An 18,718-nucleotide genomic window follows, 5' to 3' on the forward strand; every position below is an offset into this window, starting at 1 on the left:
CACAAATCAGAAAACAAAGACAAACCATCTGTGGGCACAGTTTCTGCGTGGCAACTTGATTGTGACTTGTGTCCACAGCCTGGGAGGTGACTCACCATTGAGAATTTGTCCTTCCAGCTTTAGTTTCCCAACTGCCTTGGCTACAAGAAAGCGTGCCTTCTTCCCTCTTCCCACCATGACTCACCTAGTAGCTTCCTCGTGGCAGGAGGCTGGAGCCCCCTAGCAGCTCCAGCGTGGATAAACCAAGCAAAGTGGGGTGTGGAGGGGAAAGCTGAAGGCTGTCAGCCCTCTCCAGGGCAAGGGCACTTGAGGAGTGTTAGAAAGTCCCATCAGGATGGGCTCAACCTTCAGATCAATGCAGCCCGTTGCATATCTGTCAGACAGGCCTTTGGTGGGGAATGAAATCTCAGGACTGAGCGAAGTCCATGGTCCCCACCTTCTAGGATCCCACAGTCCACACACATAGTCTAGAATAGGAGTGACTCTGCTCCCTAGGAAACATTTAGGAATGACTGGGGACGTTTTTGGTCATCACTACTGTAGGGGTGCATGTGTGCTGCTGGCATCCAGTAGGTAGAACATCCAGGGATGCTGCCAAGCCTCCTACAATGCACAGGAAAGCCCCTGAACTACACAGAACTCTCCAGTCCATGATGTGATGAGGCTGAGAAACCCTGAGCTGGAAGAAAGGCCCAGGTCTGAAGACAGAATGATGGATGTAGAGAAGGCACTTCAGGGCACAGCATGTGGGTCACCACTTGGTGATTTGTAATGACAGGGGATCTGGAAGGTCTATCAGGAAGCAATGGGATTTAGGTCAGAGCTCCCCAGTCCTTAATGTGCTCATGAATCTCCTGGGATCTTGTGAAAATGAAGATTCTGTTTCAGTAGGTGTGGGGTGGGATCTGAGAGCCTCTAATTCTTACAACTCCCGATGAAGCCAGTGATGTTGGTCACAGACTACACATTGAGTAGCAAAGACCGCAAATAGTTGAGAAAAGCAAGGAACTTGATCACAGAGTGTGGCCGAGAGGAGAGACGTACAGATAGCTGGAAAGTGGCTTTTGTGTAAAGCCTCCCTGAGAAGTGACCAGTAAAGTGACCAGTAGAACCGGTCCCGGCTCCCTCTGAGTTAATCACCAGTCATGTTGACTGCATCAGTATATGAGCTGGAAAGATAGCTCCTTGGCCGCTACCCAACTATAGTCCATGGAACTGCAACTTGTTTAAACGTCTTGTGTTAAAATACCTGCCATGTTCATGTGCTGTTTGGGAAACGCTGAGTAAAGTTAAGTTAGACATTGTTCCATTCTGTACAACTTCTCAGTGCTTTGAAGTGCTAAAGTGAATTGCAAATCTCTCAGAGAAAGATGTAATGTGACAACATGGTGGTGGTGATGATGATGAGAATGATTTTATTGTGCCGGCACACTTGTTTCCATCTCTTGGAGGGATGAATGGCTGAATCCTGTTTGATAATTAGTGCGTGACCTAGCCCCACCCCCTCACGTCATGGTCCAGAAGACCAGAGGGATTTCAGCCTCCAGCTACAGAGACTGCAGAGGTGGATGTCAAAAGGGTTCCATTGCACGCAGGGGGCAGGGATAGCTGAGGTTTTACCTTATTGGGAAGGGTTGAGTCCACGTATCAAAATTTTCCTTCATCAGTGCCCCTTCTATCTCTCTGACTTTCCCCATGTCCGAAAGAATGAAGACTGCAGTGCCATTGCAGCTGGATGGCAGCTGGAGGGCGTAACTGTGCAGGTGATAGAAACACAGGAGCAGGAACCTGCCCAGCCGCTGCATTGTGGGCACCAGGATCATGAGATTCTTGCTCATTGAGAAGGGCTTGGTCTCAGTGAGCTTTGGGTCAACCAGGGGAACAGTGCTATTTATCTTTATTTATTTATTTATTTGAGATGGAGTCTCGCTCTGTTGTCCAGGCTGGAGTGCAGTGGCATGACCTCGGCTTGCTGCCACTTCCACCTCCTGGGTTGAGGCAATTCTCCTGCCTCAGCCTCCTGAGTAGCTGGGATTACAGGCACATGCCACCATGCCCAGCCTAATTTTTTTTTTTTTTTTTGTATTTTTAGTAGAGAAAGGGTTTCACCATGTAGGCCAGGCTGGTTTTGAACTCCTGACCTCAAGTGATCTGCCCACCTCAGCCTCTCAAAGTGCTAGGATTACAGGCATGAACCACTGCACTCAGCTGCTCTTTCCCATTATTTGGGTGAGAGAAACTTATCTAGAGAGAGGGGGCTGGAGAAGGGTTACACCGATGCTCCATGAGAGACGGAGTGAGGACTCCTGGGTTCTTCAAGGTATTCCTGGTCTAACCCTGAGGCTTAAGGCTCCCTGCTATCTGTCAGGGCTGGCAGGCCATGCTTCCACTGTCCTCTGCTGTGGCCATCATTCTTCACATCTCCGGGACCCCTGTACATGGTGTGCCAGGGTTTGGCAAAAACCTTCATTCAAAGCAAGTCATCAAGGAAAACCTGGAAGTGGGAATGGGAGTGGGGGTGTCACAAATCCCTTATTTCTTAAAAATGCCCCAAATCTGAATTCACCTTCTGGCTCAGTGGGAAATTTCATTCAGCCAATAATACAAGTTACAGTGTAGTGAGTGCCTCTATGCTCAGGGCTTAGCTCTTTAATAAGCTGAGAAAAGAGACATAGTGTGTGTGCTCATGGCACACAGTAAGTGCGCAGCAAAATCTGGCTATTACTGTTGCTAGCAGTGATGCCTTTTCTGCAGGCTGTTCTCTGTTTGCCAGTTCCTGCCTGCCCCCCACCCCCCACCACCAGATCCTTTCTCTGCCCTGTTTTGTGCCCTGAGAGGCTGACCCCTTTGGACTGAGCTTCTGGACTCTCCTGCCAACTGGCTTCCTTTTGTGTTTGGTAGTGGGAACCCTGGGCAGGAGAAGAGAGAGGCTAGGGTGTTCCTTCCCTATCGGGGGAACCAGCCCCCAATATTTTGACATAGGTTCTTTCTATTTTCCCCTAAGTGTCGGCCAGTCTGAGAAATAAAGAGAAAGAGTACAAAGAGATAAATTTTACAGCTGGGCCTCCGGGGATGTCATTACATATTGGTAGGACCGTGATGGTGACCTTGAGCCACAAAACCAGCAAGTTTTTATTAGGGATTTTGAAAGGGGAGGGGATGTACAAATAGGGAGTGGGTCACAGAGATCACATGCTTCAAAGGGCAATAAAGCATCACAAGACAAAGGGCAGAGCAAGATCACAAGGCAAGGGTGAAATTAGAATTAATGATGAGGGTCCAGGCCCCGCTGGGCATGCATTGTCTTGATAAACATCTTAACAGGAGACAGGGTTCAAGAGCAGACAACTGGTCTGACTAGAATTTACCAGGCTGGAATTTCCCAATCCCAGTAAGCCTGAGGGCACTGTAGGAGACCAGGGTGTGTTTCATCCCTTATCTCAACCACATAAGACAGACACTCCCAGAGCAGCTGTTTATAGACCTACCCCTGGGAATGCATTCCTTCCCCAAGGTTATTAATTATTAATATTCCTTGCTGGGAAAAGAATTCAGCGATATTTCTCCTACTCACACATCCATCTATAGGCTCCCTGCAAGAAGAAAAATGGCTCTATTCTGCCAGACCCCGCAGACAGTCAGACTTTATGGTTATCTTTCCTTGTTCCCTGAAAATCACTGTTATTCTGTTCTTTTTCAGGGTGCACTCATTTCATATTGTTCAAACACACACGTTTTACAAACAATTTGTACAGTTAATGCAATCATCACAGCGTCCTTAGGTGACATACATCCTCAGCTTACGATGATGATGGGATTAAGAGATTAAAGACAGGCATAGGAAATTATAAGAGTATTGATTGAGAAGTGATAAATGTCCATGAAATCTTCACAATTTATGTTCAGAGATTGCAGTAAAGACAGGTGTAAGAAATTATGAAAGTATTAATTTTGGGAACTAATAAATGTCCATGAAATCTTCACAATTTATGTTCTGCTGCTGCGGCTTCAGCTGGTCTCTCTGTTTGGGGTCCCTGACTTCCCACAACACTTCCCATTCCCTCCCTGCTTGTGCTCCACATCTTTTGGAGTAGCTGCATCCCCTGGTCATTGCAGATCGCCCCCTCCAAGCACCCCTTTTCTCCATGGCTCCAGCTCCCACCCTTTTCTCCCCTGGCTCCTTCAGCTTTGAGCAGGTAACAGCTCCCCGCTTTTACTAAACTCTCACCTTTGCATTTTTTTCCTTAACCCTTTCCACACTGCTCCACATAGTCTCTTCATTAAAGCCTTCTCCTTTGAACTGCTGAAGGGACTCTGAATAATACTCTATTTAATCCTGATGATCAACCCCTGCAAAAAACTGAGTCCCAGGGAGGTAAAGTGGCTTACTTGAGGTCAACAGCTTGCCAGTGGCTGAGCCAGGATTCCAGGCCAGTTCTGCTGCCTCCAAAGATGGCTTCTTTATTTGATCCTTTGCCGGCTGCCTTTTTCAGAACAAGGTAACCCACAACAAGATCCCTCTGCATGTGAGACCTGCCTGCAAGGCTGAGCTCTTCTCCCCTCTTATTGCTGACAGCTATGCAGAGAGCTGTCTCCTCAGGTGCAAACTGGGAGCCATGGGGACCCCCAGTGAAGCAAGGGGACAGGTAATTTTTACCTACAGGTTATGTACTAGGAGTCTGATGCATCCACAGCACCCTCAAGTCTTACCCTGGGCTGAGGAGTTCAGAGGGTAGCACATGTCATTTGCCAATTCTGGTGGTGGACATAGAGTTACATGAGAAGGTCAGCTTGTACCTTCCTTGGCAAATGTTCCAGCCCTCAGCTCACTGCGCTTATGTCTTTTGTGTGCTACAGTGTGTGGTGCTCATGGTGCCTGGGGAAACTGGAGGAACAGAACCTGCTGGGCTGGCCTAGCTTGGAATGTGGTCATACCTCATTGACAGAGAAGCTGAAAGGGAAGAATGAAGGCCACCTTCTGCAGGGCAAGTGATTTCCAATATTTCCTTCCTCCTTCTCTTCCTTCCTTTTTCCTTCCTTCCTTTCCCCTGTCCACCCATCCATGTGCCCATCCACTTCTGAAGCACTTGCTGTATGTCTAACCATGGGTAGGTATTGAGAGGGATTTAGGGAAGAGTCAATCTTATCACTGCCCTCAACAGGCATGTCTCTCTTGATGCCCTGCATATTAATCAGGGTTCTCTAGAAGGACAGAACTAATAGGATAGACGTATATATGAGAGGAGGTTTATTAAGGAGAATTGGCTCACATGATCACAATTCCACAATAAGCTGTCTGCAAGCTGAGGAGCAGGGAAGCCAATCCAAGTCCCAAAACTTCAAAAGTAGGGAAGCTGACAGTGCAGCCTTCAGTCTGTGGCCAAGAGCCCCTGGCAAACCACTGGCTTAAGTCCAAGAGTTTAAAAGCTGAAGAACTTGGAGTCTGATGTTCAAGGGCAGGAACCATCCAGCACAGGAGAAAGCTGAAGGCCAGAAGACTTAGCAAGTAAAGTCCTTCTATGCTCTTCTTCCTGCTTTATTCTAGCCATGCTGGCAGCTGATTAGATGGTGTCCACCAGATTGAGGATGGATTGAGGGTGGGTCTGCGTCTCCCAGTCCACTGACTCAAACATTAATCTCCTTTGTCAACACCCTCACAGACACACCCAGGAAGAATACTTCGTATCCTTCAATCCAATCAAGTTACACTCAATATTAACTATCACACCCTGGATGCATATTGTCTCTATCCTTCAATCCAGTCAAGTTACACTCAATATTAACTATCACACCCTGGATGCATATTGTCTCTATCCTTCAATCCAATCAAGTTACACTCAATATTAACTATCACACCCTGGATGCATATTGTCTCCACGTTCAAATCCCACTACTTCTGGGATGGGAGGTGTAGGTGTAGAAAAAAATCTCTGAACTTGGGAAACACTGAATTGACTAAAAGAACACTGAGCTGACAAAGTTTATGCTGAACGAACAGAACTCAACTAGAACTGAACGAGGTCAAGTCTCCTCCACCAGGCAGGGTTGAGGTCTGAGGACTGAGTGGTGGTTCCTGTGAGCATGTGGCCTTGAGCTGGGCCCTGTAGGATGGGCAGGATTTCAGCAGCCAGAAAATAGGGGAGAGAAAAACACTGGCTAAGTAGCCACATGGACTCAGAGCCTCTTGCGGTCATGCTGCATTCCTCCAGTTTGTTCATCTGCCTTTGCTCCATGTTGTACTTCTCCAGGCATGAACAGCATCTTATTTCTGTATGCAAAAACCCAGGGACGTGGCTCAAGGACTGACAGATGAATATAGAAATAGTACTAATAATGATATTAACAACACCTTCAAGGATAGCAGCCATTCTTTTTATTTGTTAAGTGTCTTCTAAGTGGGAGAATATCTGCTATGTGCTAAAATGACCCTATGAGGAGGCATTAGTCCTGTTTTTCAGATGATCCCAAGAAAGGTTGAGGCAGTTGTTCAGAATGTTGAGCTATGTGACACCCAGTTCTGTATTCTTTCTATTCTAACATGACTTCTTGGGAATAAGCACATTCTCAGGTTGCTGCTAAGGTAAGAAGAGAACCAGAGGGTGTCTTGAAGTCTTGGTTAGGCTCTTGAGTATTGAAAAGAAAGAAATTCATTTGGCACTGGTTTGAAGCTGATATCTGTAACACACAAACACACACACACACACACACCCCACACACACAGGAACAAACAGCTGTTTTTTTATTCTTGGTTTAATAATTTGACCTAGAGATTTTTGGACACACTTTCTTGGGATGAAATGGCCCCGTCTCTACTAAAAATAAAAAAATTTCCTGGGCATGGTGGTGGGCACCTGTAATCCCAGCTACTTGGGAGGCTGAGGCAGGGAGAATTGCTTGAACCCAGGAGGCAGAGATTGCGATGAGCTGAGATCGCACCACTGCACTCCAGCCTGGGCAACAGAGTGAGACTCCGACTCAAAAAAAAAAAAAAATTGTCTCAAAAAACCAAAACCAAAAACAAAAACTGTTAACTGAACTTACATGGAATTCACACATAGCATGATGTGTAGCCAGCCTAGGACTGGCATGTGGTGGGCACAGAGTATAGGATACATAAGTGAGTGAATGAGTCACACAGTATGAGATGGTTGAATGAATGAATATTGATTGACTGAATCTATTTTTTCATAAGCCTAGTTTGTGTGAACAAAGACTAGCAATCAAAAAAATGTGTCCAGACACCAAACACAAGGAATGCCCACCAGGAAGAAATATACTCTTCTTAGAAACAGCTTTGATGGCACAATTACTGAAATGACTCAGATGACAATTATTCTGAAACCCTTGCACTGACAATTCATGTTGCTCTTGTTAGATTTCTGCTCCTACTCAGTCCCCCACCAGATTCTGGGAGGAACTTTCCAAGTATGTAATGATAGAGGTTCAAGCTGTATATGTATGTGACTGTCATTGGGATCACCATCCCAGGCCATGAGAAAAGCCTTGAAGATCCAGCCAACAGAATGAGCAAAATCACGTTTATCAGGTCAATGACTCTTGGGGTTACTGGTGCTTCCCCAGGCTGGAGATTGAGTTAATATTAACAGGCCCAAGGTGATGTGGGCTTGTGCAATCATAGGCCCGGCCACCTCCCCCCAAGTGGACAGTCCTGTTCATTCACCCCACCTCCTGCACCCCAGGTATATTGCTCAGGAAGGAGAGAGGTGGGCTGGGACTCTGAACAGCAGCATATGTTGTCTCTCTGAACCAAGAATGTCAAACTCCAGGGGGCCACATCAGCATCTTTTTAGTGGATGCCACTGAGTCCTGGGGGTGTCTGAAGGCACCACATCACGTCTCTGGGCACAAGGGCGTGTTGTCACAGAGAAGGCAACAGACGTACATGACAGGAAAGTAAGCTGTGTGATCTCCTTGCAGCTGATCTTGTCTCCCAACAGATTCCCTTCGCTGCTGCCACAGTGAGCCACCGAAATGCAAACCTGCCCTTCCCACTTCCCCATTTAAGAGCCTCGTCACCCCAGCAGCATTTTGCAGTGTGTATCCCATGGAACAGTAGAGATAATTTGTGAATAAATAGGCTCCATAGTCTAATAAGTTTGGGAAACTGCATCCTCTTTCTCCCACATGAGGAAGTATTTTCATATCCTAAATTGTAATATTTTAAAGGATCTATGAAGTCCTGCAATAAAGATTTATCCAATTTTTCAAACCCATTTGACCAAGCAAACTTTATTCCCCTAATGCAAACAAACCCCAGAGAGAAATGTCTTGGGGGACTGTCTTCCTTTAGGACAGCACCCTGCCTTCTCTGTCTAGGATGGAACCACCTGAGCTCCCACTTGCCCACCCACCCTCCCCCATCTCCCAATAACCCCTTCTATTAGGTTGGTGCAAAAGTAATTGTGATTTTTGCCATTACTAATATTTGATTATTAAATTAATATTTGGTACTTTTTAAAAACAGAAAACTATAAAGAAGAAAATAAAATGGTCCACGATTCTACTACCCAGAAATACTCCACTTATTATTAAAAATAATAGTATGTGTCTTTATGAGAGTCTGTAAAAAAATCATTTTGTGCCTCTGCTGGATATCCTCTTTAGGGTCTAAGTACTCCTAAGGTTACTTAGAGAAAAAGTCAAAGTCTTTATAGGTGCACAATTGAAGAGCCCCCGTCCACAGCAGGCACTGCTGTCATTTCCCAGGTCTCTTTTTTTAGCTTCTCTCTCTCTCATACGCTCCACTGCTCAAATCATGTGGTCTTCCTGCTTCGCTTGATCATACCAGACACGTTCCTACCCTAGGGCTTTTGCACTTCCTGTTTCCTTAGCCTGGCTGATCTTTTCCTACTCACATGACTTGCTTTCTCACCTGCCTTGGGTCTCCAATGCCACCTTCTCATTGAGGTCTTCCTTGACCTTTCTTCATCTGAGTGTGCCCCACACTCCAGCACCCCCATTCCTCTCCCTGCATTATTTTTTCACTATAGGACTCATCATCTTCCTCTATTCTATGCATGGTGTTGACTTACCTGGTTTATTTTCTGCATCCCTCACTCAGCTCCTATGGGCAGGTATTTTGTCTGTTTGTTCATACCTGCACAGTCAGTGCTTGGCACCTACTACACACTCAATAAATAATTGTTGAATGAATCTGTGTGTTCACGGAAGAAATCAGGCTGTGTACACTGTTCTGTGTTTTGCTTCTTACCATAGTTTTTGCTTTTAGCGATCTCTCCCTATGAGCCTCTGCAGAGCTAGCCTGCCTCATGATTTTTAAAGACTGCACCTCCAGTATAGAGGTGCACCTAAATTTATGTAATCAATTTCCTATTGATAGAATTTTTTTTTTTCTCAGCAAACAATGCTGCAATTAAAAAGAAGACTTTTTTACATTTGTTTTGTTTGAAAATATTTTCATGGGGTAAGTTCCCATTAATAGACTTTCTGAGTCAAGTAGTAGGGTTTGTGTTCTTTTAACTTTAATGTATGTTACCAGCTTGTCTTCAGAAATAGCACAAATTTACATGCCCTCATATGACAAATAACAATGTCTGTTTCTTCACATGCTCATAGCTCTGCATATTACCAACCTCGTACATTTTTGCTAATCAGATAGCTGGAAAATGCCACTCTGTTAAGTTGATTTGCATTTAAAAAATTGAGAATGGGGTTTAGAATTCTTGCATATTTCCACTGTTAATTTGTATTTTTTTATAGACTACCTACTTAAATCTTTTGTCCATTTTTCTTTCGGATTGCTTACTGTTTCCCTATGGATTTAAAAGAGTTCTTTAAAACTAAAATGTTTATCTTAGTCATATCTGTTATACAATTTTTTAGTTTATCCTTTAGTTTTTTATGGTATTTTAAAAATATGCAGTTGAGTATCTATTTTTCTAAAAATTGATGTAAAAATACCATTAAAACCATAAGGATTATGAGTAAGAGTAGTATGTCAGAAATTTGACTGGTTTATTTTGAAAATATTGGCTGTACAATTATTATTATGTTATTTAAAGATAATTTGTATTTACTTTTTTTAATTGTAGTAAAGTACACTTAGTGTAAAATTTATCATCTTGACTATTTTTAAGTATATAGTTTAATTGTGTTAAGTACATTCATTGTTGTGCAATCAATCCCAGAACTATTTTCATCTTGCAAAACTCAAAATTCATATCCATTAAACAATTACTCATTCTCCCCTGCACCCAGTACATAGCAATCACCATTCTACTTTCTGTCTGTATGAATTTGACTATTCCAGGTACCTCATGTAAGTGGAATCATATGCCTTTGGTTGACTGATTGATTTCACATAGCATAATGTCCTTAAGGTTCATCTGTCTTGTAGTATATGTCAGAATTTCCTTCCTTTTCAATGCTGAATACTATTCCATTGCATGTATATACTATATTTTGTTTATTTATTCACCTGTTGATGAATTTGGGTTGTTGTACTTTTTACCCATTGTGAATAGTGTTTCTGTGAACCTGGGTGTACAAATACTTCATCAAGAGCCTGCTTTCACAGTTTGGAGATTTCTCAAACAACTTAAAACGTAACTACCATTCAATCTAGTAATACCATTACTGAGTATATACCCAAAGGAAAATAAGTTGTTCCACCAAAAAGACACATGCACATGTATGTTCATTGCAGCACTATTCACAACAGCACGGACATGGACTCAATGTATGTGCCCATCAATGGTGGATTGGATAAAGAAAATATGGTACATGGAAGATTCTCCTTCTGCCATAATTGTAAGTTTCCTGAGGCCTCCCCAGAAGCTGAGCAGATGCCAGCATCATGCTTCCTGTACAGCCTGTGGAACTATGAGCTAATTAAACTTATTTTCTTTCTTGTGTGGAAACACAGCTGATTTTTGTGTGTTGATTTTGTATCCTGCAACTTTGCTGAATTTGTATGCAGTTTAACAGTTTGTGTGTGTGAATCTTTAGCGTTTGCTACGTATGAGACTATGTTGTCAGTGAACAGAGATAAATTTATTTCTTCCTTTCCCATGTGGATACCATTTTATTCTTTTTCTTGCCCAAGGGCCCTGGTTTGAACCTCCAGTTCTAAATAGAAGTGGTTAAAGCAATCATCCTTAGTGAACATTATTATGTTAGGATTGTACTTCTGCAGAAATTTGAAAACTAACAGGTACAAAGTGTAGAAAGGAAAATACAAAATAAAATTAATACTAACATAGCAACCCCAGTTTGCATTATGGACTTGAACTATGAACATAGGCTTAAGGGCAACTAATTGAATAAATGAAATGACCATGAGAAATTAGGTGAGACCAGTTCACCATGTGAACTGTTTTTCTTCATTTTCTGTATATGGGTCTTAACTTCCCAGGAGAGTTTATTCAGGTACAGCATATAGTATTAGCAATAGCACAGACATTTCCTCATTTAGCCAGTAGGTACTAAAGGATCTCTTCGGTCAGGTTCTGTCAAGTTACCAACAGAAGCTACTTACTGATTGTGGAAGTTCAATTACACCATTATTCTGTCAAAAGCAAAAAAGGTAGGCATAAAAAGGGAAAAATTAAAGGGCCAAGAGTTCCGTTATGACGGATAGTCTTGTTTCTTTGTCTTGGGAAAGTTGCCTACAGCATGAGCCCATCAACTTCTTTTCCTAGTTTGCAGTTTGAATGTCCCTGGTATGGTGTCAGGCAGTTTGGTGAACTCTCTGTCTGGCCCATACATCAGGCACAAGACTTGTCCCTTGAAATTTATACTAAATTGTCTGCTTTCAGGTTCTAGGGCTTTAGGAACAGAGCAATTCTTTTTCTTAGTTGGATAATTATAGCCAAATATTGAAGGAAATTAGGAAGTTAGGATCCAGTCCAATTTACAGGTAGATGACAAGAACTCAAAATATTAGGAAAATAAGGCACAGAGCTACAATCTAATAGCAGGTGTATTACAGGGATTTTGTCTCTAGAAACATAACTTTTTCTCTCTATAGTCATCCTGATTTTTAATAAAGATGGTCAGAGTAAGACAAATTTCTTTACATATAGTTTAATTTTGCTTGCAAATGTAGGGATTTGTCCACATACCAATCTCAGATTTAAAAACCTCATGAGGCTAGGAAGCCAAACCAAGGTAGACTACAAACATTGTTGGTAGTACCTATAACAATTTAAACATGACATTCCAGGCAAAACCTTGGTAATGTAATCAATGTTTCCAATTGTATTCTGTTATAAGGAAAGCAGATTCTTAATGACTTATGTAAATAATTATATTGTCATAAAAATAAGAATACTCAGGAATAGTTTCCAAAGTCTGGAGGGATCAGGCAGGAAGAAAAAATAAATGTTTTCACTTTTGTTCACAAATGTATACTTTATCAAATTGCTGTAAACTATAATTTAAGACAAAAAGTATCCTTAAAACTGGAAATAATGTTTAAGAAAAGAACTAACAGTATTTCAAATAAAGAGGCTATACAAAGCCAAAATTACTTTTTATCAGTTCACTTAGTTTCAGTTCACTTAATTCTTGTTTTGCTTAATCTTGATTAGCAGTTTTATGAATTCATGTTTCTCCATTAGAATTCTGAAAATTTTTATTTAGCCCTTTTATCATAAAGTTATTAGAAGCCTGGAATAATCATGGTTAAAAATCTGATAAAAGTTCACCATAGCCAGAAATTCAGAAGGAAATTTTGTAATTTAGTGGTATACAACATGATAACTAGAATTATGACTAATAACATATTTGATTTCTAAGAGTTCTATACAATTTTAAAACATTCATATCAATATTATACTCACAAATGTAACTGAAAGAAGATCTAGCATTATTTATCATTTGAAAATGCTTCCCATACAAGTTACCAAATAAAGCTAATCATTTAGTATCTCTACAAGATGAGAGATATACTCACTGAAGCTCTCCAGGGGTTCAACTGGAAAATTTCAAAGATAATTTTAGGTCAGAAAAATTTAATTTAGAACTTAATCCTTAGGAAGCCTGTCAAAGATGTCAAAGGTTCAAAGCAATCAAAACAGAATCACAGTTTACCATGGAAATAATAGTCACTCATTTAACTAGAGTGATCATCAAAGACATCAAAAGCAATAAAGAAAGTTACATGGATGTGAAAAAAAAAAGCCCTTCATCCTTTCAAAGCTCAGTTTCCCTAAGTAACTCAAAAACAAACAAACAAACAAAAAACTGATAAAGACAACATGAAGGACTGGAAATGACAAAAGTATTTTTTCCTAGGCTAATTGCCAGTAGGTAAAAATAAACTTTCTGCAGTGTGATTGCTTTCTCTTACAAGAAGCTCATGTAGATAAACTGGAAGTCAAGCTTTATGAAAGGGTACTTGAATTTAGTCAGAAGAAGAATGTGTTCAAGGTTATGAGTATACACCATATCATAGAATAAGTAAACAAAAAAATCAGTACCTCAAGCAGGGGAATACATGGCTCTTAGAAAAAGTGAAAGCATATGAACTTGCCTGGTTACAGGAAACAATTCAGACACATCAAGAAAACCCAAGAATTCAGAATTGAATTATACTGGAGAGAAACATTGCTTTTCTAGACCTTCAAGACAAATATTTTCATGTCAGGCCACAACAGCAGGGTTTGAACCAGGGGAAATGATTATAGGAGACAAGAGGAAGAGTGGAGAAAGAGGAAGAGTAGAAGTCAATGAGGTATGGCAAATCCCAGACTTTAAGGTACAGCAAAAGTTGAACTAATATACGAATCTGAGAAGCTTCAAGAGGAAAACTTTACCTTGAGAAATGAAATTACCATTGTAAATGAAGATGACAACATTTCTCGCCCGAAACCAGGAAATAAAATGAAGACTAAAAAAGAAAAAGTCTTCAGTTTAGAAGATTGCTGAAAATGTTCAGAATTCAAAATCAAAACCTCTTGCAAATTTTACTAAGATCAGATTGATCAGATCAATACTTCAAGACGATTTTGTTGCTCTAACATAGGTGACCAAAATCTTAGTTTTATATCTATCTATGTATCTCTATCTATCTATCTATCTATCTATCTATCTATCTATCTATCTATCTATCTTTCTATCTATCCATTTTATCAAAGCTCAATCTTTAGAAAGACTTATAATTTCTTTTTAATGGTAGCCAACTTGATTGCATACAAAATTCCTTTCATAAATTCATCCTTTAAAAACCTTTCGCGACCTGCACAGACCTTTGATGACACACTTAATAGTTTAGTTTTATCCTATACTTCCTCTTTTTTTAAAAAATAGTCATTTTACTTTAGGACAAAAATTGATTTTTTTTCTTACTATTTTGAAAAGTTATTCTCTTCTCTTTTTAAAACTTTCTTACCAAAAATGCATCTTTATACTTATAACTTTCTTCACATCTCTCTTCTACTTACCGGTTTCTTTCAACCCTGTTAATATTTCCTTTCCAAATCCATATTTAAAACAATCCTTAAATAACCTTTTTTCTCAATAAAGAGCATAGTTTTATGCCTGTCATAATTTTTCTCATCAAATACACATTTTACTTTTTTGTACATTTTGTGTACAAAATTATATACGTTAATAAAAAATTTAACTGTTAGTAACTTTATTTCTAATGAAAACCTAGAAAGCAAGAAATTTGGAACTGTCTGTTACATATCAATATTTCGTAGATGAGAACCATTTTGTAATTTTAGAAATCTGTTTTCCCTTAACATGATTTTTTACATATATTAATAGACCCAAATATATTTAATCTTTCTATAGAACTTAAGAAGCTAAGAACAAGCTTATATTTGTGTTCAGAAATTTATGTTTCAGTATTTTATCTTATTTGAAAATAACCCAGACATTTCATAAATATCTACTACTTGATTTAACACAACTTTAAGATTTAAAATTACCAACAAGATTTTTGAAACTATGAAGTTTATTTATAAGTGTTTGTCATTTAAATTTACCTTATTTATTTTTTAATAATTATACCTAGATTCCTTATGAAAACTGATATATTAAACAAAGCCAGTTATTATTTCAAGCTATTTCTTTGTTAACCATTTTTATGGCCTATGAATATCAGGCATTCATCTTCCAAGTTAGTACCTTGCAGATTAATTACCTGGGTATCTTGCCCAAAAACTGGGGATCCGTAACACCTTTGTTATGGATCCTCATAGCCAAGGATAGTTATCTCAAAACATTTATGTAATCCTCCATATTTTTCCTTTAAAAATTCTTGTCTTCCTTTACCTTTCTGAATATGCACATAGCTTATGATTGTATTCCCATTGCAATGCCCATTCCTGAATACACACCACTTGCTTTTAGAGACTCTCCATCTTTGTGTGTTATATAGGTTGGCATAACTGGAGTCAGAAGTGGGACCTGAAGCAAGATCACCTTCAGTAGGCATCTGCAATTCTTGAGACTGGTGTTCAGTACTCACTTGAGCCCTCTGAACTCTGGTCTAAGGACTCCAGACCAGGAGTCACAGACTGGTGAGTCGTCTCTCAGGCAAAGCCTCCATTTTTGTAGAAGCTCTTTGACTTTACTTGAGATCTGATTCCAGTAAGGCCATCTTAAATAAAGAACCTTATATTCCTCCCAGGATGATAAGAGACTTTTTGGCATTTCTGACAAGCCTTTTCTGGTACAAAGACATTCATCTCTATGGTGAGTATACTCTTCTGGTTTCTATAGAACTTACATTCTGTGAGGCATGTCTTTTCGTGAATTCACTTTTGGTTAATTCTGCTTGCCTGATTTAAGGTTTTGTTTCATCTGCACACCTGGCTTAAAATTTGTGGGCAATCTGATTTTGGTCTCATTTTGGTTTGGTTATGCACATATATAAATAATTTAGATCTTTTACTTTTTTCCCCCCTTGCTTGTTTCTGAACATCTTCCAAGAGCAAAAATTAACATTCTAAATGGTAAGCATGAGACATCAAATTAAAAGTCATTAAGGCAGTTGCCACCATCTAAAACAAACTCCTGACATTACCTGGCAGGATTTACAGGACTTTCTTTGCTCTTGAGAGAGTAAAAGTAAATCAAATCTAATTCAGTTTGCATTTTATAAGGGTAAATATTATCAGTACTTGCTTTATGATTTTTGGGTTTTCTGCCTTCTTTAGAAAGGCCTTATCCACTTAAAAAATTAAGAAAATAAATGACCTCATACTTTCTTCCAGAACACTGATATTTCTGTTTTAATATTTGATATACCCAGAGGTCTCAACACCATTATTTACCCTGGACTTTATCCCTTAACCCCTGAGCTCATTGTGGTCCACAAGAATACAGATCCCAAAGCTTTCTCCTCATTGTGTGGCCTCCCCAATTTACCCTTTGGTTACTCATGTCCTCTTTATTTATCTCTCCTAAAAAACTCTAAACACTCAATTAAGTGTTCTGACCCACCTCCGGAAAGGTCTTTCTTTTGTCATTGCTGGCTCCATCTCTTAAATTTCCTCCTAGGAAATAACTACCTTTTATATCAGATGAGCTGTAGAGTTAGAGATACACGCCAGGGAAACAGTGAGGGCCCCAGTAGGTAAAGGATGGGGCCATGAACCCAGATAAGAGAGAGGGAGAAGGTGATGGAAAAGATCACCAGGTCATCTGAGGAGTTAATGAATACATATCTCCTTTTCAGGTCAGGAGTTCTAAACAAGAGATCAAAGGTAGAGTCCCCTTGGGACGGAAGGGTGGGGCCCAGAGAGCCGTGAGGAGAAGACAGAGTGTCCTCTGGAATCTGGGTAACAAGCTCTGAGGGGCCAGAGCTAAAAGGACACTCTTTCCTCCTCTGAGACCCTTAGGGTGGAGGGCATGGAGTCCACCAAGGTCTTGGACTCTGGGGTTTCTCAGGCTGGAGTTTCGAAGGAGTTGCATAAGAAAGAAGAAGCCTGAGGCAGTGGGGCCTGTTGCAGAGCTGGGCGGCATCCCCAAGGCTGAGACCTTCCTGGCTCTGCAGGTGGAGACATAGGTGAACACCAGGACCCCACAGGGGAGTCCCAGCCCGGGGAGGGCAGGAAAAGGGGAAAATCACACCCGATTGAGCCCCGACCCCCAGCTCTTACCCTCTGTAGGGGCCCACCCTGTGCTGGGCACTTTGTAAAAGATGCAATTCCATCCCACAACTCACTCTGCCCTGCAGGATCCCCAAGGTTCAGACACCTGGGTTCAGATCCTCGCTCTGGCCAAGAGGAGCTAAAACTCTGTGTGCCTCAGTTTCCTCCTGTGTGAAGTGCAGACAATAATCCAGGCAGGGAGGCTCACGGTGCTCTCTCCAGTGTCAGCTCCAGAGGAGGCTGAGGGAGAACTCCTCACCCAGCGCAGCCTGTGGGTTCTGCAGAGAGGTTCGCTGCGCTGCCTTGCACACAGGCCACCCCCACGCACTCTCAGGGCTTCTCGTGCTCATGGGCCAGTCTCGGGGGGTGTGGGGATGCTCAGTGCCTGTATCCAGGAACCCTCTGTCCTGGAAATCAGCCTGGGGCTCCTCCAGCTCCTGTCAAGGTGTTTGTCTCCAGTGAGTCCAATCTCACCCAAGGGTCTCGCTGTTCTTCCCTGGATGGGCTCAGTCCAGCAGAACCAGCCTGTGCTGTGCAGTCATGTGGGAGTGTGGGTGGAAGGAAGCCCCATGGCCATCCAAGATCCGGGTTCCTCTCTCCTTGACACGCCCTCTGAGAAGTGAGGAGAGGAGTCAAGGAATTCGTACACGCTAGGGGCCTGGAACTGTGCCTGACCCTTGGAAGATGCCCAGTAATTGCCAGCTGCCTGAAGTCACCAGGCTTGTGTCTACCAAGACTCTGGCCTGGGAATCTGTCACCAGGAGCTGGAATCCTTGCTGCTCTGGCTCCATAGCCCGTTTGTGTGGGCACTTAGGGTGGTGACACCAGCTGCCAAGCGCCACCCAAGGTCTCCTGGGTGTGACTGGGAAGGACTGGTTCTCTCCACCCCAGTGAGGGATCCTTGTTTCAGGATAAAGAGAGTTAGACCCCCTCATTCTCACTACATCTGCTTCTGTTTCATGTAACACAGTCACAGACACACACCGACTCAGAGACACACAATCACAGAAACACACACACACACAGACGCACTCACAGCCGCAGACACATCTTCAGTCTAGATAGAAACACCTAGACACACAGACACATCTAGACTCAGACACACACTCACACAAACAGAGAAACATCACACACACAGCCTCACCCACAACCACCTACAAGCACACAGGAACACCTAGGGACCCTAACACACATAGACTCAGACACACAGACACACAGACTTAGACACACATTGACTCAGGGACACACAAACACACAAACGCACAGACACACACATACATATCCACAGCCATATGCAGACACACACAAAGACAGAAATACCTAGACACACAGACACAAACACACACACTCACAGACACTGACACACAGACACACACAGAGACACACGCACACAGACATACCCACACAGAGACACATACACACACAGACATACCCACGCAACCACACACATACACACAGATGCACACACAGAGAGACGCACAGCCACACACAGAGACACACACATACACAGACACACACAGAGACCCACACATAGACACAAACAGACATACCCACACAGAGACACACACACACACAGAGACACACCCACGCAGCCACACACACACACAGACACACACAAACACACACACGGT

The 18,718-nt window shown here is 41.9% G+C and overlaps 1 long non-coding RNA gene across 2 annotated transcripts in view; it reads left to right on the top strand.

The window, feature by feature from the left end:
• The window catches only part of LOC103229610 (uncharacterized), a 53,870-nt gene that overhangs the window by 17,973 nt on the left and 17,179 nt on the right, over nt 1-18,718 (top strand). For both annotated transcript variants that reach the window (XR_012091040.1, XR_012091041.1), the window contains exons 2-4: nt 4,858-4,985; nt 15,371-15,512; nt 15,623-15,687. This is a non-coding gene — a long non-coding RNA (uncharacterized lncRNA). The remainder of the gene's footprint in view (nt 1-4,857; nt 4,986-15,370; nt 15,513-15,622; nt 15,688-18,718) is intronic.

The sequence above is a fragment of the Chlorocebus sabaeus genome, chromosome 24 (genome assembly GCF_047675955.1).
Source record: "Chlorocebus sabaeus isolate Y175 chromosome 24, mChlSab1.0.hap1, whole genome shotgun sequence".
In the NCBI taxonomy this organism is placed as follows: domain Eukaryota; kingdom Metazoa; phylum Chordata; class Mammalia; order Primates; family Cercopithecidae; genus Chlorocebus; species Chlorocebus sabaeus.